General features: G+C 57.4%; 1 protein-coding gene and 1 long non-coding RNA gene across 3 annotated transcripts in view; one reads left to right on the plus strand and one right to left on the minus strand.

The window, feature by feature from the left end:
• Positions 1-20,891, plus strand: part of SDK2 (sidekick cell adhesion molecule 2) — a 264,962-nt gene that overhangs the window by 37,327 nt on the left and 206,744 nt on the right. The gene's annotated exons all lie outside the window — the stretch shown is intronic.
• Positions 2,645-4,438, minus strand: LOC139177655 (uncharacterized). The gene is made up of 2 exons (XR_011562193.1): positions 4,087-4,438; positions 2,645-3,312 (listed from the first exon to the last, which is right to left on the minus strand). It is a non-coding gene; the product is annotated as an uncharacterized lncRNA (long non-coding RNA).

Here is a 20,891-nt window from a genome sequence, read left to right on the forward strand (position 1 = left end):
TTTGCAAAGGAACTCCATAAAAAGTGCTTAGAGTTTTTTTTCCTTCTTCCTGTGTATTCAGTTATTAGCCTCTACCGCACATGAGCTGGAAAGTCATAGATACTGGGTGAGAGCCCAGGGTCTCCTGCGGAGGCTGTTTCAGGGCTGTTCTTGGAGCTAGGAAGCTGGCCCCTGTCCTTCTGATGCTCAGGCCGTGCAGCCCCGGCTGCCTCTTCACGGTGTGGCTTCAGTATGGGGCGGTGCTCCTTCCCTGGGGTTCACAGAGGGATTCTTGGGGGCGGAGGCCTGGACACTGCAGGGCCATGGCTACCACTGCTCCGCACCTGTGACCTTGGCGTGGAGCACTCCAACGCGAGGTCCTCGGTTTCCCAAACCTGCCTGTGTCAGTCTGGGGTCTCCAGAGAAATGAAAGCAGGAGACCATAGGAAGATATTCATGATCAAACCAGTCCATCCTAAAGGAAATCAACCCTGAATACTCATTGGAAGGACTGATGCTGAAGCACCAATACTCTGGCCACCTGGTGTGAAGAGCTGATTCGTTGGAAAAGACCCAGATGGTAAGAAAGAATGAAGGCCAAAGGAGAAGGGGGCAGCAGAGGACGAGACGGTTGGATGGCATCCCTGACTCAATGCACGTGAATTTGAGCAAAATCTGGGAGTTAGCAGAGGCCAGAGGAGCCTGGCGGGCTATGTCCATGGGTTTGCAAAGAGTTGGACTCGACTTAGCAACTGAACAAACATAGAGATATTTAGAAAGAGGTTTATGTGAGGATTTGTCTCATGGTATTATGGAAGCTGAGAAATCCTCAAGCTTCAGACCTGGGAACGCCGGTGGCGGTGGTCTCGTCCAGGGGAACCTGGGGGCACAGTCGTGTACGTCAGGGTCAAGTCCAGAGGCCTGAGAACCGGGAGTCTGAGAAAAGAACTGGAGACAATGGATGATCCAGCTCAACCAAGCGCATCTACGCTTCCCCCGTCTTTTTGGCTCTTGGGGTCTTCCCTAGAGCAGTCAGTGCCCACCCATATGGGCAAGGGCCCTATGCTTCACCAATCCCAATACTAATCTCTTCCAGGAGCAGCCTCACAGGCACACCAGCAGTGACCTTCCACTAGCCATCTGGGCACCTCTTAGCCCAGCCAAGTGGCCACAGTACTGACCATCACACTGCCCAGCCCACTGCCCATCGCGTGAGGTCCCTGTGGCCGCTGTGTTGTAGTCGTTCAGTCGCTAAGCTGAATCCGCCTCTTTGTGATCCCGTGGACTACAGCCCTCCAAGCCCTTCTGTCCTCCACCATCTCCCGGAGCTCGCTCAAACTCGTGTCCATTGAGCGCGTGATGCCATCCAACCATCTCATCCTCTGTCATCCCCATCTCCTCTTGCCTTCAGTCTTCCCCAGCATCAGGGTCTTTTCCAACGAGTCGGCTCTTCACATCAGGTGGCTGAAGGACTCGGTTTCAGCTTCAGCATCAGTCCTTCCAGTGAACGTTCAGGGTTAATTTCCTTTAGGATTGAGAGCACCAGAGACTGGGCAACTGAAAGCAGCTCAGGAGGCCAGACTCAAGCTGTTGGCAAGGCTGACTCCTGGAGTCCCTGGGAGAAGCCTTTCCGTGCCTCCCCAGCAGTCCTGGCTTGTGGACGCCTTGCTCCAGCCTCTGCCTCCGTGACCACACGGCCGTGTCCCCTGAGTCTCTGAGTCTCTCACCACCTTCCCTCTGGGTGTGTCTCCGTGTCCAGGTTTCCTTCTTTTTAGAAGGGCACCATGACTGGATTGGGTGCGCCTTGATCCAGGGTGAAAGTGGGAGTCGTTCCGTCGTGTCCGACTCTTTGCGACCCCATGGACTGTAGTCCATGGAATTCTCCAGGCCAGAAGACTTGAGTGGGTAGCCTTTCCCTTCGCCAGGGGATCTTCCCAACCCAGGGATCGAACTGAGGTCTCCTGCATTGCAGGCGGCTTCTTTACCAGCTGAGCCACAATGGTCCGGGGTGTCTTCATCCCAACTTGTTTATAGAGGCAGCGACGCTGTTTCCAAAGAAGGTCGCATTCTGAGTTTCTGGACGAGCAAGGCTTTGGGGCACCCTGTCTAGCACCGTACCCCACCTCAAGAGGTCGATGTGGTTAAACCCAGCTCATTGCTAAGGGTACAGGGACTCGATGGGTCACCTGTGGGTACCCGCCCCCAGGCTCTGGCCCCTGTTCCGTCGTGGACCAGCCCTGCTCGGGCAGAGATTGGAGTACACAGTAGCGAGCACCCCTGGATTAGTGGATTTGAGCTGCTCCAAGGACGAGCGAAGGATACGCAGGCAGGGTTGGGGTGGGACTGGTGGCCATGGGCAGAGAGGGCCTGTGTATTTTCACGACAATAAATGCCTCCTGATGGGCCGCGGTTGCACGGGGACTTGATGCCAGATGCAGTTGGGTGCATCAATTGGACAGCCACAAAGCCCTGTCACAGAGCGGAGGGGGGTTGGCCAGGGCCGCCTGATGACCGGTCCCCAAGCTGTCCCAGGCATGCCCGGAGTCACTCAGGGAGTCAGAGGCTGAGTGACCAGAGCCAGGCCGGAGGGGGAGAGGGGTGGCTCTGACCCTGGGCCTCCCCAGGCCCTCCCTCCCCCGGACCGGCAGCACCGGGAGGCCTGTGGGGAAGGCAGCCCATTTTTAATGAACAAATTACTGTCCTTGTTAACAGCACGAACAGGCCTTTGAGGGATCAAGGGAACCGGGGCTTGGGAAACAGCCACTAATTTCATGAAGCGGATGTGTTCCAGATGCGGCCTCTGGCCCAGCAGGCAGCCGCCTTGGCCTCCTGGAAGGGAACCCAGAGCTCCCGGCCCAGAGGGAAGGCGAGGTGGGGGCTCCGACGGTGGGGGGTCGGGCTGCCCGAGGCTCAGGCCGACCGGGACCAGTGTCCTTCCCCTCTGCCAGCACAGGGACCCTCTCCCAGAGAAGCTCAGGGGTCTCCACGTGCTGCTGGGCGTTCGTGTAGCAACCACTGTTTGTGAAAACGCGTGACGGAGGGCGGCTGTGAATGCCGTGTCCCTTTTCAGTGGGTGTTTATCTTATTCATCACAGCAGCGGCTTCTCGCTCTTGACAGACAGCCACAGGTGTGTGAGACGCATCGATGGTATCGGCGGGCAGGGTGTGGGGCGCACGTGTGCTGTCTGGACCCCCGTGCTGGGGACCCCTGGCTTGGCCCTTTGGGTCCCGGGAGCAGGCTGGGCTTGCTAAGGCACGCTGGAGGGGCCTCTGATTTTGTCCTGAGTCCTGGGAAGGCGAGGATGGTTCGGGATGGAAGAGCTCACCTGAGTTCTGTGAGAGGGGAAAAAAAGTGGATCCTGCGTTTGCCTCCCTCTCCTGCCTCTTTCCTTTCTTCCTCTATCCCTCGTCTCTGCCCCTCCTTCCACACACGCGTGTTAAATGTTACTGGGGATTCATAGAGGGACAGGCCCCTTCTCGGCCTTCCAGGAGCTCCTGAGTTCAATTGGAGGAGCCAGAAGCAAGGGCGGTGGGACTTCCGGTGGTCCAGTGGTTAAGATTCCTCTCCTTCCCATGCAGGGGACGTGGGTTCGGTCCCTGTTCGGGGAACTGAGATCCCATGTGCTGCAGGGCAACTAAGCCGGTGCGCCCCGGCAAAGACCCGGCACAGCCAAAATTTAAAAGAGGGGAAGTTGGTGCCTTCAGGGTGGGGTTCCGTTTCTCACTTGCCCCTGAACCTGCAAAGTCTATTTTCAGTTGTCTTATCTACTGGGGATCTATTTGAAATTTCACTTAAAGAGGCTGACACCTCTGATGCTGAATCCACTTACTTGCTGTATAAGCGTTAAGGGGAGGTCAGAGAGGTGCCTATGGGCTTCCCAGGCGGCTCCGTGGTAGAGACTCTGCCTGCTAATGCAGGAGACGCAGATTTGCAGTTTCGATCCCTGGGTCGGGAAGATCCCCTGGAGGAGGAAATGGCTACCCACCCCAGTTTTCTTGCCTGGAGAATCCCGTGGACAGAGGAGCCTGGTGGGCTTCAGTCCATGCTCAGGACTGAGCACGTGTGCGTGCACACACACTCACACACACACACACACACACACTTACCCAGGAGCTCAGAGTTGGTGACAGGCCCAGACCGGCACCCACGTCTGCTCCTCTCCTCGCGACGTGTCCAGGCCCCTCCCCTCTTCCCGGGTGGGTGGCTCAGGCCGGAGGCTTGGGGGCTGGCCTGGGAGGGGGTCTCTGCTCCCGGGAGGAGGGTCGAGTCCCTGGGAAGGCAGAGGCCATCGATCCATGTTCAGCTGAGAGCTTCACACTTAACTTGCAGCTTCTTTTCTGGGAGGGTCATTTACTGACAATTACGGGTTTAAAGTGGGTCCAGTTTAGTAAGTGGTTTCTATAAAGAGCAGAGCCGGGTCCCCAGGGAGCGAGAGCCGGGCGGAGGCAGGGAGCCGAGGAGGACAGGCACTCTCTGTGTTATAGATTTTATCGAGTCATAAACAAGGCTGGAGAAGAAACAATTAAAACCCGCTTGCTCACAGGGCTGCCTCGGCCAGCTGGCTGTCAGGGGGGCCTCGCCGACCGAGCCACACAGCACGAGGTCACTGGCCGAGTGGCCTGACCCAGGAGGGCAGGGGGTGGGTGCTGGGACTGAGCCCTGACCCCACCCCCCAGCCTCAGCAGCTGCCCCTGAGCCCTGTCGACCCTTACACCCCACACTTGCTCAGTCGGTTCCCAAAGAGTGATGGTGGCAGACGGCGTGCAAGTTGGTGGTGACTGGCGTTGGGGAAGGGGGACCCCTGGCACCTCCCCCTGGAGAGACATGCTGAGAAAGTCCTGGACTCAGGGCACCTGTGAGCACCTCTTCACTTCAGCCACCAGCTGACCCCGTGACCTCAGCGCAGTGACCCAAGCCCACTGAGCCTCTGTTTGCTCATGTGTTGAAACTGAAAAGGAGATTTACCCCACGGGGCAGCCCAGGAACGAAACGAAGAGCACAGAGTGCAAGGGGGACACTCCAGTGAATGTGTAGAGGTTCCCAGCGTGATCGGCAGAGACACAGCGAGAAGGTAGACCTACACACGGGCTTCCCAGGTGGTACTAGTGGTAAAGGGTCCACCTGCCAGTGCAGGAGACGCGAGAGACGTGGGTTCGACCCTGGGTTGGGAAGATGCCCTGGAGAAAGAAATGGCCGCCTACTCAAGTATTCTTGCCTGGTAAAGCCCATGGACAGAGGAGCCTGGTAGGCTATAGCCCACGGGGTTGCAAAGAGTCAGACATGACTGAGCGACGAGGCGCACACACTCAGACCTTTATATAATGTACATTTACTGTCGCCAGTACATGGCTGTCGCTGGGTGGGACCTGAGAGCCAGGATGAATGGTGTGGCCTGCGATGTCCGTGGTCCCAGGGATCCTGTGCCTTCTCTATGCCAGCCAGTTCCCATACATCATCCCCAAAAGTCCCGTAAGCAAATATTATGCGCCCCTGTTTTACAAAACTGAGATCTCAGAAGTGAAATCCCTTGCCCACAAAAGTTGTAAATGGCTAGGCTGAGACTTGACAGCGGGCCTCCTGAATCTCAACCCAGAAATCTCGCAGCATCTGGCTCTCCTCTTCCAGCTGGTCCTCTCCTCCTGAGTCAGCAGTGGGTGTGGCCAGAGGCCCATGCCAGGCAGGGAGGTCCAGGGTGGCCAGAGTCAGGGAGAGTCTTCCCCCTGCAGCCCTGGGGCAGGCAGGCAAGAGCAGAAGGTATTCAAAAGTCAGGAGCGTTCAAGGTAAAGGAAATTCAGGCGAGCGGAGGAGCAGCCTGGCTATGGGCACAGGTGAGCTGAGTCCAGGAGTGCTGGGCCAGGTGTGGACCAAGCACCTAATAGAGGTAGGAGACGGTCCCTGGGCTTCCAGCGGCCCACCAGGGCCCCATAGGAAGTGGTCAGGGCCCTCCCTCTGTGCGTTCCTGGGCTGGGGATGGAGGGAGGCAGACGGCGGCCTCTGATGCCAGGTCACCCCTCTTGCTCCACCCCTCTCGTCTCCCTGCTCTGCTGAACCACTGCCAGGGCAGGGCTCAGGGACCTACCTCCCCAGGGACCTGCCACAGGGAGGCTGTGGAGGCCGAGGGCCAATCAGAGTAGCGGCAGGAGGGTCGATGGAGGCTGGCACCTGCCCCTGTCCTTGTCCCCCGTCCCTGTCCTTGCTCATCTCCTGTGGGGACAGGGCCATCAGAGTTGGGGTGGCCTCACTGAGTGTTGAGAGATGCTGGGAGGGGAGGTGGCCACGGGCTCTGGACCCTGCACTGCATGAACCAGACCCACCATCCACCAGCCAGCACCCACAGAGAGATGGAATAGACAAATGTGCACAGATACAGGCAGCTCACTTGGATAGTGATGTGATCTCACTTCCTATTCCTGCCAACCCATTTTACAGATAGGGAAACTGAGGCTTACGAGGTTGAGGGAAGTGACCTGCCCCAGGTCTCTAGGCCAGGTGTGGAACGCCATTGGACTTGGATACCACACCCTGCAACCTCTCCAGGTCACCCAGCTAGTAGTCAGAGTAAAGACGGGACCCAGACACCCCCAAACCCCGTGCTGATCCCAGATCACACTGTCAGGCTGCCAAGGCCTCCATGCCCTCCCACCCCAACCATGGGCCCTGGCTCCGGCCCCCGTGGCGCTCCAGATTGCCCTGTGGGTCCATTTCAGAGCCGCCCAGGACCCCTGTGTCTCAGACCCCTCACTGCCTCCGGCCAGGCCGCCCGACATTGCATATGTGGCCGCCCGACATTGCATATGTGCCCAGAACAGGCCAAGCATGTCAGGACAGGCAGTGGGTGGTGGGGGGACGCCTGCCTGGAACGTGAAGCTGGGAGGCCCTCTGGGTCATGGGCTCCTCCCTGCTAACCCCAAAGGTCAGAGTCCCTGACTTCTGCAATATTGTGTCTCAAGGGTTTCCTGGTCAGCACGCCTGGACCCTGTTCGTGACACCCTCAGGCTGCTTGGCAGCAGGACCGGGACAGGATGGGGCCTGCCCCTCCCCCGACACCCCGCTCGGTTCCCTGGCCCCTCCCTGCCCTCTTGGCCGCCTCCCTGCATTCCGGGAGGACGGGCCCTGGCCGGGGCCTGGGAAGGGGCAGGGAGGGTGGTGGGCGAGGTCAGGCCTGCACGGACAGCGCCCCCAGCCAGCCCCTCCCCGGGATGCCTCTGTTCCCCCCTCAGTGGCAGCTCCAGCTTCCAGCCGTCCCTGGGGCTGTGGGGAGCAGCTGGGGCCATCTGGGGCTGGCCCGGGCCCCAGGCCGCGTTCCCAGGACCCCGCACCTCATCAGGAAGCAGCTTGCGGTGCCGGCCACTCCACTGAGCCTCTCGAGGCTGCCCCGGCCGTGTCCTCGTGTGGCCTGTCACACACAGGGCTGAGGGCCACATGTGCAGCCGCTGATGCAGGGCGGGCGTTCCTGGACCCTGTCCCCTGCTCCCGGGAGCCTCGGGGTGGGGCTCTGATGCCGCGCCCAGGGGTCCTCTGGGTTCACCCTCCATCAGAAGCCAGGGGGCAGGAGAATCACAGGGCACAGGGCAGGTACACACTGCTGCCCACCTGGGCCCGCGGCCCCTGCCGCCTGCCTCACACACACCTGCTTTGTGTGTCTGACAGTCACATGGCCGAGGCATCTCATTCAGGCTGCAGCCACGACCACCCCCCAGCCCCCCGACACTCGCAAGCCCTTCCTGTGCCCAAGGCCTGCTTCCCACACACTCAGCGCACCACCTTCTCGCCCCTTGGCAGAAGCGCAAGGGTGTCCTCCCCGCTTTCTTGCATCGCCGCTCTGTCTCAGGCCCCTTCCCCGTCCCGCAGCTTCATTCACTCAACAAACGCTCACTGAACTCCCTCCAGCTCCCAGGCTCTATTCCGGGAGCTGAGGATCCCGTCGGTCGTAGCAAAAAAAGAAACAGGCAAACCTCTCTGCTCTCGTGGCATTTACCTTCTGATCGGGAGATAACCAACAGTATAGATAATTAATTTTTTTTTTTTTTTTAGTTAAAACAGAATTTTATTATCTTCCAATTCTGGTGGTTAGAAAGGGGACACAGCTCTCACTGAGTAAAATCGAGGTGTTGGGGGACTGTGTTCCTTCCTGGAGCCTGGGGGGAGAATCTGTTTTCTTGCCCTTTTTCAGCTTCTAGAGGCTTCTTGCATCTCTGTTGTACACCTGAAACTGATACGGTATAAATCAACTCTAATAAAATGGGGGAAAGCGCATTAAGACGACATTTTCAGTGTAACGGCGAAGAAATTAGAATTCTGTATTTTAAGTAATAAGAAGTTCTTCTATTTTGAGACAATCTTATAGGTACAGTGGCAGGGTGCTGAAATATATTGACGTGGCCCACCTATACCCCAGACACCCCTCCTCCTGGGACCTCAGACCAGAGACAAAGTAACAAAAGTTGAGAGGTAGGAGGATAAGTAAAGTTTACACGTATTAGATGCTGATAAGTTGCTGTGGTTGGGGAGGAAGTGCAATAAAGCAGAGGGGAAGAGTGGACCTTTTAGGTATGTGGACGGGGAGCCTCACGGCATCCGATCTAGGGCAGCCTGATGACATGTGACTCAGGCCCTCTGGTGCCGGTCAGCAAGGCCACACTCCAGCCAGAGAGGGTTGGGCATCGGGCAGTGGTCCAGTGTCTGACCGCTCTCTGGAGCCCAGAGATCCATACCAGTTCTGCCTGCTCCCTGTCCAGCATTCAGCCTCAGAGGCTGGAGAGGGTGGACAGTCCACGGCTGGTACCCAGAAGTTGGGTTAGGGTCAGGGGGAAGGACTGGCTGTGACTAGGTTTAAGGAGATGGTTTTTGAGATGGAAATAAAAGCAGGGAGGCCTGGATTGGGATCTGAAACTATCACTGATTAACCTTGAGTTACAGGGTCATTTCCTTAACCTCTGAGCCTCTATTTTTCCTTCTGTTTAATGGGTGTGCTGAGGCCTACCTTGTAAATTCCCCATGGAAGTTAAAGGAGATTAAAGCAAAGTGTCTACATGGTCTGAGCTCCAAGAAGGGCGTTGAGACAGGACCCGGGTGGGTAAGGGAGGTGATGGAGACACATTAAGAAGAGGGCTGGAACTTCTCTGATGGCCCAGTGGTAAAGAATCCGCCTGCCGATGCAGGGGACACGGTTTCGGTCCTTGGTCTGGGAACTAAGATCCCACATGCTGTGGGGTGACTGAGCCTGTGCACCCCAACAAGAAAAGCCACCACAATGAGAAGCCCGCACCCCAAAATTAGAGAGTAGCCCCCACTCACCGCAACCAGAAAAAGTCCATGTCCAGCATTGAAGTCCCAGCGCAGCCAACAATAAATAAATATATTAATTAAAAGAAAAAGGCTGAGGAGCCAGGGCCAGCTCCAAGCCCCCTTTGCATGCCCCTTCACCCTGCCCAGCCCAGGAAGAGGGGCAAGAGAGGGGAGGTCAGGGTTGGAAACCAGCTCTCATCACGTGCCCAGGCCCCTGAGTCGTGTAATAGCCACTTCCTGCCCATGTCTCTTGGAAGCCTTCTGCCTAATCCAGTTAACACTCCTGTGATCCGATTACTGTGTGTAAGAAACCCCAGATCTGATCAGAGGCATCACGTGGGTGGCACAGGTTGGCGGGGGGGGAGTGCTGCAGAGAAGAGGTTCAACTGTGGCTGCCATCTGCCCCCTCCCCAGGCCTCTGGTCCTTCCGAGCTGGGTGTCCCGCCTCTGGCAGGCCTGGGAGGTGTCGGGGAGCAGGGGACCTGAGCCACCACCGTCCTCCCCAGGTGCCTGAAAAGCAGATGCTGTCCAGCCCCCTGTAGCCCCCTGGCCTTGGAGGGGAAGCCTTCTATTCCTGCTCACCCACCATCCTCGTTCCCTTGGGTGGAGCTTGCCTGCTTTGCGAGGAGGAAAGTTGCGATTGTGGCCACAAGTGTGGCCAGGGGCTGGGGCACCTTGGAGAGCGGAGGCGTTTGGGTCCCGGCCCTCATGGATGCTCCTGCAGGCTGTGGAGGGACCCACAGAGCCCCGCCTTCGCCCCAGGTGACACGCACCTGGCGGAGGACAGGATGGAGCCACCCACCTGCTGAGGGACGACCTGGAGGAGGCGCCCATTCTGTGCCTGGGGGAGGGGGAGGGCAGGAGAGGGGCTGGTCGTGCAGGACGCCAGGATCCTGAGAGCTCAGGGGAGCCCGCCTGGGCCTCTCACTGTCCACCCTAGAATGAGCATGTTGCCCAGTGGGGTTCCAAGCCCCTTTCCCACATCACCCTTGCAGGACCCAGCGAATCACCGTTCAGTGGACACCACTGCCCCCCACCCTGCCCCATGTGCTGCAAACACTTCCTGAGAGCAGAGGTTTCTAACACCTGGAAATACGGGGAAAAGGCCTTGCAGATGGGTCACGAGTCCATGACCCTTCATTCCGTTCCTTCCCCCAGGCGCGTGGTGTCATGCGGGGCACATGCGGGCCCTCGTTCTGGAGGGGGACAGGCCGGAAGCCAGCAGGGCGTGCCTGCCCATCCAGACAGCCTTTCTTCCTTACCTGTGCATCCCCGGTGAGCTGCCCGCCCCACCCTGCCCTCTCCGCCCTTCTTCCCTCCAGAGCTCGGCTCCAGGCACGCCCTGGTTAGACTCCAGACAGCCGCAGTTCTGCAGGCGGGCTAACCAGGCAGGATGCTGGCAGAGACAGATGGCTGGAGGTGCTAATAGGGGTCTGGAGATGGCAGGAAGGCACCGTCACATGCTCCACGAGCTGGCCTGCCTGAAAAATAGAAAAGCCACCGTCTCTTTCCTCCGCTGCCCCCTCTTCAGATGGGCTCTGACCCCATTTTTATCATCTTTATTTTTATTATCCCGATAAAACCTGCTCTTACACATTCTAACTGTGCGGGTATAATCCTGCCTGCAGGGCCTCAGTGGTAAAGAAGCCGCCTGCCAGCGCAGGAGACTTGGGTTCAATCCCTGGGTTGGGAAGATCCCCTGGAGAAGGAAATGGCAACCCACTCCAGTATTCTTGCCCAGGAAGTCCCATTGTTAGAGGAGCCTGGTGGGCTACAGTCCAGGGGGTCACCAAGAGTCGGACGTGACTTGGCGACTGAACCGCGCCAGCAGCAATCTTGCCAGCAGGTACAGGTGAACATCGTGTGGCCCCAGCCTTTGATTCCGCCATGAGGGGGACAGCACGGCCCTGATGGTTCCGAGCGGTACATGGTGCTAAGGTCATGGAGGCGTGTCTGTGGGCTCCAGGACACGGTCCTTTTTTCTGGCTGTGGATTACTTTTCCCTTTTGTGCTAAAGAGCTCTTGGTGGGACAAGCCACGGTTCCCCGAATGCATCCTTACTGACAGATCAGGCCCCTAGAATCGTTAGGTTTTTAAGTAGAAAGTGGCCACGGGAATCAACTCCTCCTTTCCCAGGCAAGAAACTGAGGCTGGCCTGTGAATGACGTTCGCCCTGTGTCCGCAGAGGGCGAGGGTGCCGCTGGAGGCCTCCGCTCTCCAGCTGAACAGCAGCTGCATTGCTCCCAGCCCCACTTCACTTCCTAGCACTCGGCGCTTGTCACCCGGAAGCGTTCCTGACAGCCGTGTGGTCGCAGTCCTCCGCTCTGCCCCCGTGCCACAGGTGAGCGGCCTCAGCCGTGTGGAGGGCGGGTGGGGCCCCAGGCGGTCAGTGCTCCCTTCCCCGTCTAGGTCCTGCACACCCGGTATCTCCAGGTGCAGAGCCTACCGGCTGTGATACAGGATGCCCAGGTAAATGTACGTCTCAGACAAACAAGGACCCATCTCTTAGTGTAAGTCTGTCCCAAGCGTCAGTCCGAGTGGATATGCTACATTTCCTGCGAGTTTCTTTCACTTTTTCTTTTGGACGCACCGTGCTGCACGTGGGATCTTAGTTCCCCGACCAGGGATCGAACTTGTGCTCCCTGCAGTGGAAGCCCAGAGTCCTAACCCCTGGATCACCAGGGAAGTCCCTCCTGCAGGTGTAGACTGTTGAAAACCCCAGCTCTACCAGTCCAGGGCCTAGCATTTCACTGGGTGTCCTGTTAACCCAGAGACGCAGCTGGGTGCCAAGAAGGCCCGGCTCTGTCTCCCCAGGCGCAGTGCCCCAACCATCCCTAGTCCCCTGCGGACTCTCCTGACCTCAGAGGACCCCTGCCTGCCCTCTGGTTGTGACCCCCAGATCAGGAGCAGTCAGAACCAGCTGCTAGCAGGCAAGGAATCACCTAGCAAGGTGAGCAGGCGGGGGAAGGGCAGATTTGGCCAGGCCTCTGGCCCCTGAGATTTTTAGATCCTTATTTTCTGAAGCTTTGGACTGTTGAGAATTCCAGGTCTAACAGTCCAGAGCCTGAAGGGGCAGAGTGAGCCGTTCTCTACCACGGACGGGGATGTTGAATCCTTGGCATGTGTCTTGTGGGACCCGCCGGCCTTGGGGCATCTTCTCCAACCCGGGAAGTGGATGCTGGGATGGGGGTATCACTTGCCAGGCTGTCCATTCTCACACATCCCTGGCAGCCTCCCACAGCTGCTCATGCCTGGATTCCACTAAGAGCCTCCAAGCCGACCCCTCTGATCTGGCCTTTCCTCTCCATCCATCCCTCGGACAGCTGTCTCAGCGGTCTTGCTAAATGTCCGCTTTCGTCAAATGCCCTCCCTTTCTCAAAGGACCCGTTGCTTCCCTGTTTCCTGTGGAGCCAAGATGCTGGGTGGCCCCCACTTTCAAGAGTCTAATTGGCAGCATCCTATCTGTGCACTTGGCTCCCCCCAGAGCCCCTGGATGTTTGGAAGAGGCCACATTCCAGAGAGGAGCGAACATGTTTGCAGACATTTGCGGCCAGTAGCTGGCTGCTTCCTCTTTAAGGCTGCCCCCTTTCCAGCCCCTATTGAGTTCACCTGATTACAAGAGCAAGGACACAGACATAATTAGGTGCTAATGGCACTTAGCACCTCTGTGACACCTGCAGCCGCGCTGGCTCTGCAGGGCTGCTCAGAGCGAACCAGCTGCTCTGCCCTGCCGGCTGGGGACGGCTCCATTACGGCCCAGACACCCCAGGCCAGTGAGGTTCCAGTCTCCAGTGACCAGACAGAAATTAACTCTGTGTCAGGGCTGACGGTGGGCTGCAGTGCACAGGGTCACACAGGGTTGGACGTGACTGAGCGACACACTTTCAGGGCTGATGTAGGAGCAGCACCACGAACAGAGCTATTCCATGACTCCCTGTTTCATCCCCAACCTTTGCTGTGTGGCAGGTGGCAATGCCCCCACTTCCCAGATTAGGAAACTGAGGCTTGAGGAAGAAAGGACTTGCCCACACCACCAGTGAGTGGTAAGCATGACCTCTGTCTGTTTCAAGGCCCCGTTCATCGCCCTGTGCTCCTCCTGTTTCGCTGGCCTCCCTTCCCCAGTTCCACAAATCTGAGCCTCACCTCCAGGCTCAGCTCTCCCTTGGGGCCTCCCTAACTTCTGTTCTGTCTTTAAATGCACCGAGCACCTACAACTCTGCACCTCAAAAGAGATGCTGCCTTATCCTCTAGGAGTGTGTGCATGTGTGCATTCGAGTGTGCTAATCCTAATCTCTCCCGGCTGGAGTGTCCATTTCTGGTGGCCTAGAAATACAGAGTCCCACCATAAAGCCGCCAGCCGCTAGACAAGCGTGTCGTCGGCACTAAATAACTGCTCCTGGACAGATTGAGTGAGTGGTTGCGGTGCCTGCAGTTCTCTCTTGCTTAAATAGATCGTTGAGTAACAAGTGAACATCTCCACTTAGGGAGCCGTGGGTGCCTTGGCAGCAAGGAAGCCGACTCTGGCTTTGGCTGCTCTGAATTTCCCTCCCCACGGGGCACTAGCTGTGAGACCTTGGGCCTCGGTGTGCCGCGGGTTCCCCGTCTGTAAAATGGGTCACTGGGAGAGGTCTCCTCTCCCAGGGCTGCTGTGGGAGTGAAGGGGCTTCGCGTGCACCTGCAGTGCAGAAGAGGGGTCCCGTGTTTTAGGAGTCCACCCTGGGTTGTGCCATCCTGGACCTTGGGAAGTCCGAGGGGCACTGTGGTGCCTTCTCCCTCTTCTCAGGTGTGAATCACAGGGTCATCCTGGCCCGAAAGGGTCAGGAGCAAGATTTCTCAGCCTCAACACCTCGGCACGTTGGACCGGCTCGTTCAGTGTCTTGAGGGAGCGGAGCTGTCTTGTACGGTATAGGAGGTTTAGGAGCATCCTTGGACTGCACGCGCTAGATTCCCGCTGTAACAAGCAAAAATGTCTCCAGACCTCTGCCCTGCCATCAGGGTGCAGGGGGTTGCATCCCCCCTGGGTGAGAACTGCTGCCCTAGAACATTCTCTAACTTGAGAATGCATCGGACTCTCCTGGATAGCTGGCTCAGAGACAGACTGCGTGGTGTCACCCCCAGAGGTGCTGATTCCTGGGGTTTGGGGGGTCCCCACAAGCTGCCCTTCTAACAGGTTCCCAGGTGCTGCTGCTTTGGCTGTGCCGGGGAGCCCCACTTTGGGAACTACCGCGTAAGCGTACTCTAAGACAGTCAGGCTTTAGAGGTGCTGGGGTCAGTGAGCATGGGACTGAGAAGAGAGGGGACAGGAGCGGAATTTCCTGCAGAGGTGCCGCCCTGTGGATGTCAAGAATCTGGAACAAATGTGTAGATTCTAGCAAAACTCAAACAATTATAACAAGCTCAAAGGCAGTGAGAAAACTTTGAAAGAAGAAGGGCTGCACGCTTTAGGCCAGGAGCAACTAATTCAGGGAAATTCCGAGAGCCAGCTCCAGGGAAGCCTGGAGCGGGCTGTTTGCCCAGGAGCCGAGGGTGGGGCCACTTGGACCCAGACAGAAAGACTCATTTCCTGAAGGGCCAGAGGAGCCTGGAGAGACGGCGACATTTGGCTCTGAATGAGTGAGCAGCTCAGCAGTGGCCGTGGAGCCCCGTCTGGGTCGGTGAATGAACCCGAGCCAGGATGACGTGAGAGCCTGGAGGGTGACAGAGATAATGCACTGAGATGGCCACCAGGCTTCCCACGGCCCAAGGGCCATCGCTGGAGACGCGCAGCGGCTCAGCAGAGTGGTGATGCCAGAGTGACCCGTGGAGGGGCCGGTGCCAAGGGGCCGCCCTGGGTGGGGGCCGCTCAGAGCCTCTCGGCAGCAGCCACGGGGCTGGCAGGGGCGTCTTCTGTCCAGGCTCTGTCTTGGCCCGTCCATGGTCACGTCCGGGCAGCTCCTGGCTCTGTCTCTGGCCTGTGGCTGCTGGACTCACATGGTGTGAGGGGAACGTCCGGCTGGCCGGGAGGAGGAAGCGGGCTGAGTGGAATTTGCTCAGGGACCCAGGCCGGTGACCCCGGACTCCAGAGTTGCAAGATGGGATTCCAAGGGTGTAGAATTCGAGTCAGGGTCTGCGCTTCCGTTTGTGGCTGGATGTTTGATCTTGGGAGGGGTCAGTTAGTAGATGCTTCTGGGACTTCCCTGGTGGCCCAGTGGTCGAGACTCCACGCTTCCGCTGCAGGAAATGGGGGTTTCATCCCTGGTCAGGGATCCTGTATTCTGTGCAGTGCTGCCCCGCCCCCCACAAAAGGAGATCTTTGCCCTGTGTGGCCCCTACCAGGAGCTGTACCAGACTATTTAATGTGACATCTTATCCCATTTTCACATTAAAGCCACGGGACAGATCCCCCTGAAGCGATGAAGAGCCGGAGGGTCAGAGTGGCAGCCAAACCACGGCAGAGCAAATGTTCCATCCAGATCCGACTCTGAAAAACGTGTTCGACTTCATTTTTTGTCTCTGAAATGAGGTTCACACTCCCAGCCCATTCCCTCCTAGAGCTGTCATGGGAATCAGATGGGATGAAAATGTATGAAAATATAAGCTATATGAATGCCAGGGATTATAATCACAACGATTAAACTTCTGCACCATCAGGTTTTAGGAAGCAGGCGCGCTCCGCCTCTGAACATCCGTGGAGGTGGTTCAGTATACCCAGTTGGTTGGCCTGGGGCCTGCTGCCAGGACTCAAGGTGGGGCTGCCCCTCCCCCACCCCAGATAGGTACCCACCCACCCCACGACATCTACTGAAGCATCAGAAATTAAATTTCACAGCTGGGTGCCCAGAGATACCAACTCTAGCTCCGTGTGTTTATGGCTCGAGGAGGAGATAAGATTTGATTAAGAAGGCCGCTATTAATTTACGGCAAGTACACTCACTCCAAGGAAGACGCTGCTTTTAATTAATAGCCAGAAGGAATTTATGCTGCTGGTCTCAGCGAGGGGGAGAAGGGTGGACAGAGGGGGCCAACGGAGCAGAGTGAGTGATGTGGATGGATTGGTCCAAACATGCCCGCCTGCCTTTTGAAGGGAATATTAATATATAAAAGGGGCAGCAGGAGGAAGAGAAGCACTCTGGTTCAGGAGACCAGCAGGGGGGCCCCGGGAGAGCCAGGCAGCCGGAAAGGGAGAAGGCGGAGGAAGGGCCTGGAGGACGCGAGGCAGCGAGCCGAGCACTCAGCATACAGCGGGCGTCACGCTCAAGGCCGCCTGTGATCACCGAACCGCAGCCCGGTCGTTTTCGGAAGAATATTACGAGCGTGCAGGAAGAAACGCAAACGCTCCAAAAAGGTGTTTGGGGACCATTGTCTTCTCTCTCTGCCGTTGACCTAACTTCCTGCTAAAGATCCAGCTGCCCGTTTCTTGTACCTTTCCAGGAGTATCTGGTATACATACATCTACACCTGTGAGGCTGTGTGGGTCCAACGTGCGTGTGAGCCTTGACTGTGGACGGTGTTATCCTATACGTTGTTCCAGGCTTATTCTTGTTTTAGAGACAGGGAAACTGGGACTGGAGAGGTCTAGTAACTTTCCCAGGGCCACACAGCTCCCAAGGGTTGGAGCCACGTTTCCAGACTCCAGTGCACAGATGGCTCTGGAGCCCCTTCTCATCGCTGCTGCCCGCTGTCGGCCGGCACTGAGCCCTATGTTCAGGGTGTAGCAGATGGAGTGGGGGGGCTCCCCGTGGGGTGGGGGCGCTCCCCGTGGACAGGAGGTGGGTGGGTTCTGAGTAGAGAGAGAGGCCAGGCCTGGTGGAGGGTGGGAGCTGTTAGGGGAAGAACTCCCAGGATGTAGCCAACACACTCTCTGCAGGGTTGGTGGGAATTAGGAGGTGTGGTCCGGAGCAAGCCCTGATCACGACTTCCCTGTGGCTCAAACGGTAAAGAATCTGCCTGCGAGGCAGGAGACCAGGGTCCGATCCCTGGGTTGGGAAGTTCCTCTGGAGAAGGGAAAGGCAACCCACCCCAGTATTCTTGCCTGGAGAGTTCCATGGACAGAGAAGCCAGGCGGGCTACAGTCCGTAGGGTCGCAAAGAGTCGGACACGACTGAGCGAGTAACAGTCCACAGTCCAGTCCACAGAAGCCCTGATCACTGGGATTCCGCTTTGCCCTCTGCTCATCCCCAGGCTTCTAACAGTCATGCATTTTGAGATCTGAAAGGAACCCACGAGCAAATACCTGCTCCGAGCATGGTCCACAGACCACCAGCATCAGCAGCATCCAGTCCTGACCAAGAATCAGAATATTTGGAGGTGCAGCCAGGAATCTGTATTTTAATCACCACCCCCCCTACCCACCAGTGATCCCTAGTCACGTTTGTTGAGAAGCTCTGTACCATCCACTTTACAGAGAGTAAAACTGAGGCCCCAGAAGAGACCACAAGTTCTCCAAGGTCACACAGCTTATTGATGGCGGTTGTTGGGGTGGAAGGCTGGCTTGAACGAGCTCCTGATTCCTGTGCCCTTTACACGGAATCACCCTGGACCCTGGAAACCACGGCAGGAAGTGCACTGCCTGGGAGACAGATTCATTCTAAATCTACATCCCAGTCCTGGCTCTGTCTATAGCTATGTGGCCTTGGGCAAGTTACATGACCTCTCTGAGCTTCCCATTCTTCACGTCTCCGACAGGAACAGCACCACCCTCCTTGCCCAGTGGCTTTGCAGACTCGGTGGACTGGTGCCAGGCAGTGTGACGGGGAGAAGCCAGCGTTGGGTCACAGCTCCCTGCCTCCCCCATGATGGAGAGCAGGACCACCTGAGCGGAGGGTGGACTTCCTGGCCGTGCGGCGAGCTCTCTGGCTGTGCCGGATCCTCCTCTGCTCCCTTCGATCCTGCCCCCCTTTAATCCTCCACCAGAGACGCTTTCTAATCAGCCACAAGGACAGAGGAGCAGCAGCCAGCATCCGTCACCTGTAACAGATCAACAGGCTCTGAGACCTTTGGCCCTTCTCTTATAAATCACCTTCTCCTCTTCTGTGCTGGAGACCACTGGGCTGAGCTGGGATGGCAGGAGGGCCAGGGAAGCCCCTCGGATGAAGGGAGTCAGAGGGGACGAAGGACGCCTGAAAAGTCAGAGCTGGGAGACCCCGTCGGTAGAGGAGTATGCCCCTCCAGAGGAGCATGTTAATACAAAATATATATATTTTTTAACTTTTTATTTTGTATTGGGTTATAGCTGATTAGGGCTTCCCTGCTGGCTCAGATGGTAAAGACTCTGCCTTCAATGCAGGGTACCTGGGTTCAATCCCTGAGATGGAAAGATTCCCTGGAGAAGGGAATGGCTACCCACTGTAGTATTCTTGCCTGGAGAATCTCATGGACAGAGGAGCCTGGTGGCCTATAGTCCATGGGGTCACAAAGAGTCAGACACGACTGAAGAGACTTAGCCAGCACGCGGGCAGAGCTGACTTACCATGTTGTGACAGTTTCAGGTGGACAGCAAAGGGACTCAGCCGTATATATACACGTCTCCATTCTCCCCCAGACTCCCCTGCCATCCAGACTGTCACAGAACACTGAGCAGAGTTCCCAGAGCTGTGCGGTAGTTCCATGTTCGTTATCCATTTTAAATATAGCAGTGCGTCCAGGCAGCCGTAAGTCTTTCGTGAAGTCCGTGAGCCTCCGTTTTGCGAGTTCACTTGTACCGTTTCGTTTCAGGTTCCACATTTAAGGATGTCGTGTGACATTTCTCCTTCTTTGACGGCACTCAGTGTGACAGTCTCTAGGTCCAGCGCCCCTCTTATTTTAGACGGAGGAGCTCAAGGCTCAGAAGGACTCACGTTGTGCCCCAGCTCGCTCTGCAGGTCAGCAGCAGGAGGAGGGAGGCAGGGCAGGACAGGTGGGGTGGTGCCTCCTGGACATCGGCCATCATCCTTTTTTTGGGGGGAAGGTGGGCAGGTCCACAGCTGGATATTCAGGTCTGCAGAGGTCTTCCCTTTTCTCCTGAGAACACAGGACTCTTTGGAAAAGATGATACTGAATAAAGCTACCGGCCACGCCCTGCCACCCCCTGCCGCCATCCACCAGGGCCTCACCAGGGCCTCACTAGGGCCCCCGGCTACCCCTTCCCCTGTCCTGGAGCTGGGAGAACCTGGGTGAAGCTGCGTCCCGGTGCCCAGCTCTGCAGGCTGGCCGGTGTGCAGGACATAGGCAGTAGGGGTTGGTGTGCTTGGGGAGCCACTGGGCTTCCCTCCAGCTCAAGCCGCCTCTGCCCATCCGGCCGTCCAGGGAGACTGTGTCCCCGGCATCTTGTTGTTCGAAGTCAGAATCTGCGTTTAGGAGACAGGCCCCCGGTGGCTGGCAGGCTGGCACAGTGGCTGTGGGGGAGCCTGGTACTCACCCTCCCCCACCACCCTACCCCCGCATGACTATTCATCCTCCCGGACTCCGAGCTGAGGGCAGAGTCCTGGATGGAGCTGTGGATGGGCAGGGACGCTCTCACCCTCTACCCCCAGGAACTCGTTTGTGGGCAGGTGTGAGGGCTGGGGACTGTTAGCACAACCAGGACATCCCGCCCAGGGGGTCGCTTCTGACTTTCCCCCAAGCCTTTGAGGTCCAGGGAACAGTGACTTGCTGGGATGGGGGAGGGTGTCTATTATCCAGAGCCCTCCCTGCTCAGCCTCAGGGAGCTGTGTCTTATGATGGGGATGGGGTGCCTCACAGAGGTGCAGGTACGTTCCAAAAGAAGGGGTACCTAACCCCCATGTCAGACCCCCAGCACCCACTGGCAGCCCAAAGTGTTCCCTCGAGCTGGAGGGAAGCCTGCAGCACCAGTGATTCTGCCTGTTACAAAGGCTGCAAGAATCAGGGCTGGTCCTTGGGCGATCATTCATTCATTAAGTGACTACTGTATGCTGAGAACACAGCCAGGGGCAAAAACCAGTTTGCTCTCAGGGAGCATACAGTCTAGAGGATAAGACAATGTTAGATGAAATTATTTAGTTTCATAGTGATTGATCAAGTTACAAGAATCTGTAAAAAATACTCAAAAGGGGGATCTGTGATCTGGGTGTCCAGGAGGGCTTCCTGGAGGAGGGGACATTTAAGCTGATCCCCAAAAGATGTGTAGGAGTTACTAGGCAAAGAGGTGAGGGATGGATTTGCTGGGGGAGGAGGTGGCCTGGGTAGAGCTCCTGGGGCAAATGGGCGGGAGCTTGCCATGCCTGAGGGACCGGCGGAAGAGAAGGTCTCAGCCTTAAGGTGCTCACAGAGCTGGTGGGGAAGGGGGCAGGATGGTGAGACACGAGCCTCCCTCACACTCACTTCTATACACAGAGGCGAGAGTGCAATGCTGTGGAGGGTGGGGGGTGGAATCTTCTGGAAGACTTCCTGGGTGAGTAGCTCTAAAGCCTGCATCCAAAGGGCCAGGGGGATACCCAGGTGGGGAGAGAGCCCTGTTCTGGTTGGGAGAGGCCGGCTGAGCAGAAGTGGGGGGTGCCCAGGCAGGGTCAGGGGTGAGCGGGCAGGGCAGCGGGACTCTTGCCAGGAGCCTGGCCCCACTCTCGCATCGCTCTCTTTCTCTGAAAGGGAGGCTGGCGGAGCTTCTGCATTATTAATAGTGACACATAGTAAACATTTTGGTAATTGT

The sequence above is a fragment of the Bos indicus genome, chromosome 19 (genome assembly GCF_029378745.1).
Source record: "Bos indicus isolate NIAB-ARS_2022 breed Sahiwal x Tharparkar chromosome 19, NIAB-ARS_B.indTharparkar_mat_pri_1.0, whole genome shotgun sequence".
Classification (NCBI taxonomy): Eukaryota; Metazoa; Chordata; class Mammalia; order Artiodactyla; family Bovidae; genus Bos; species Bos indicus.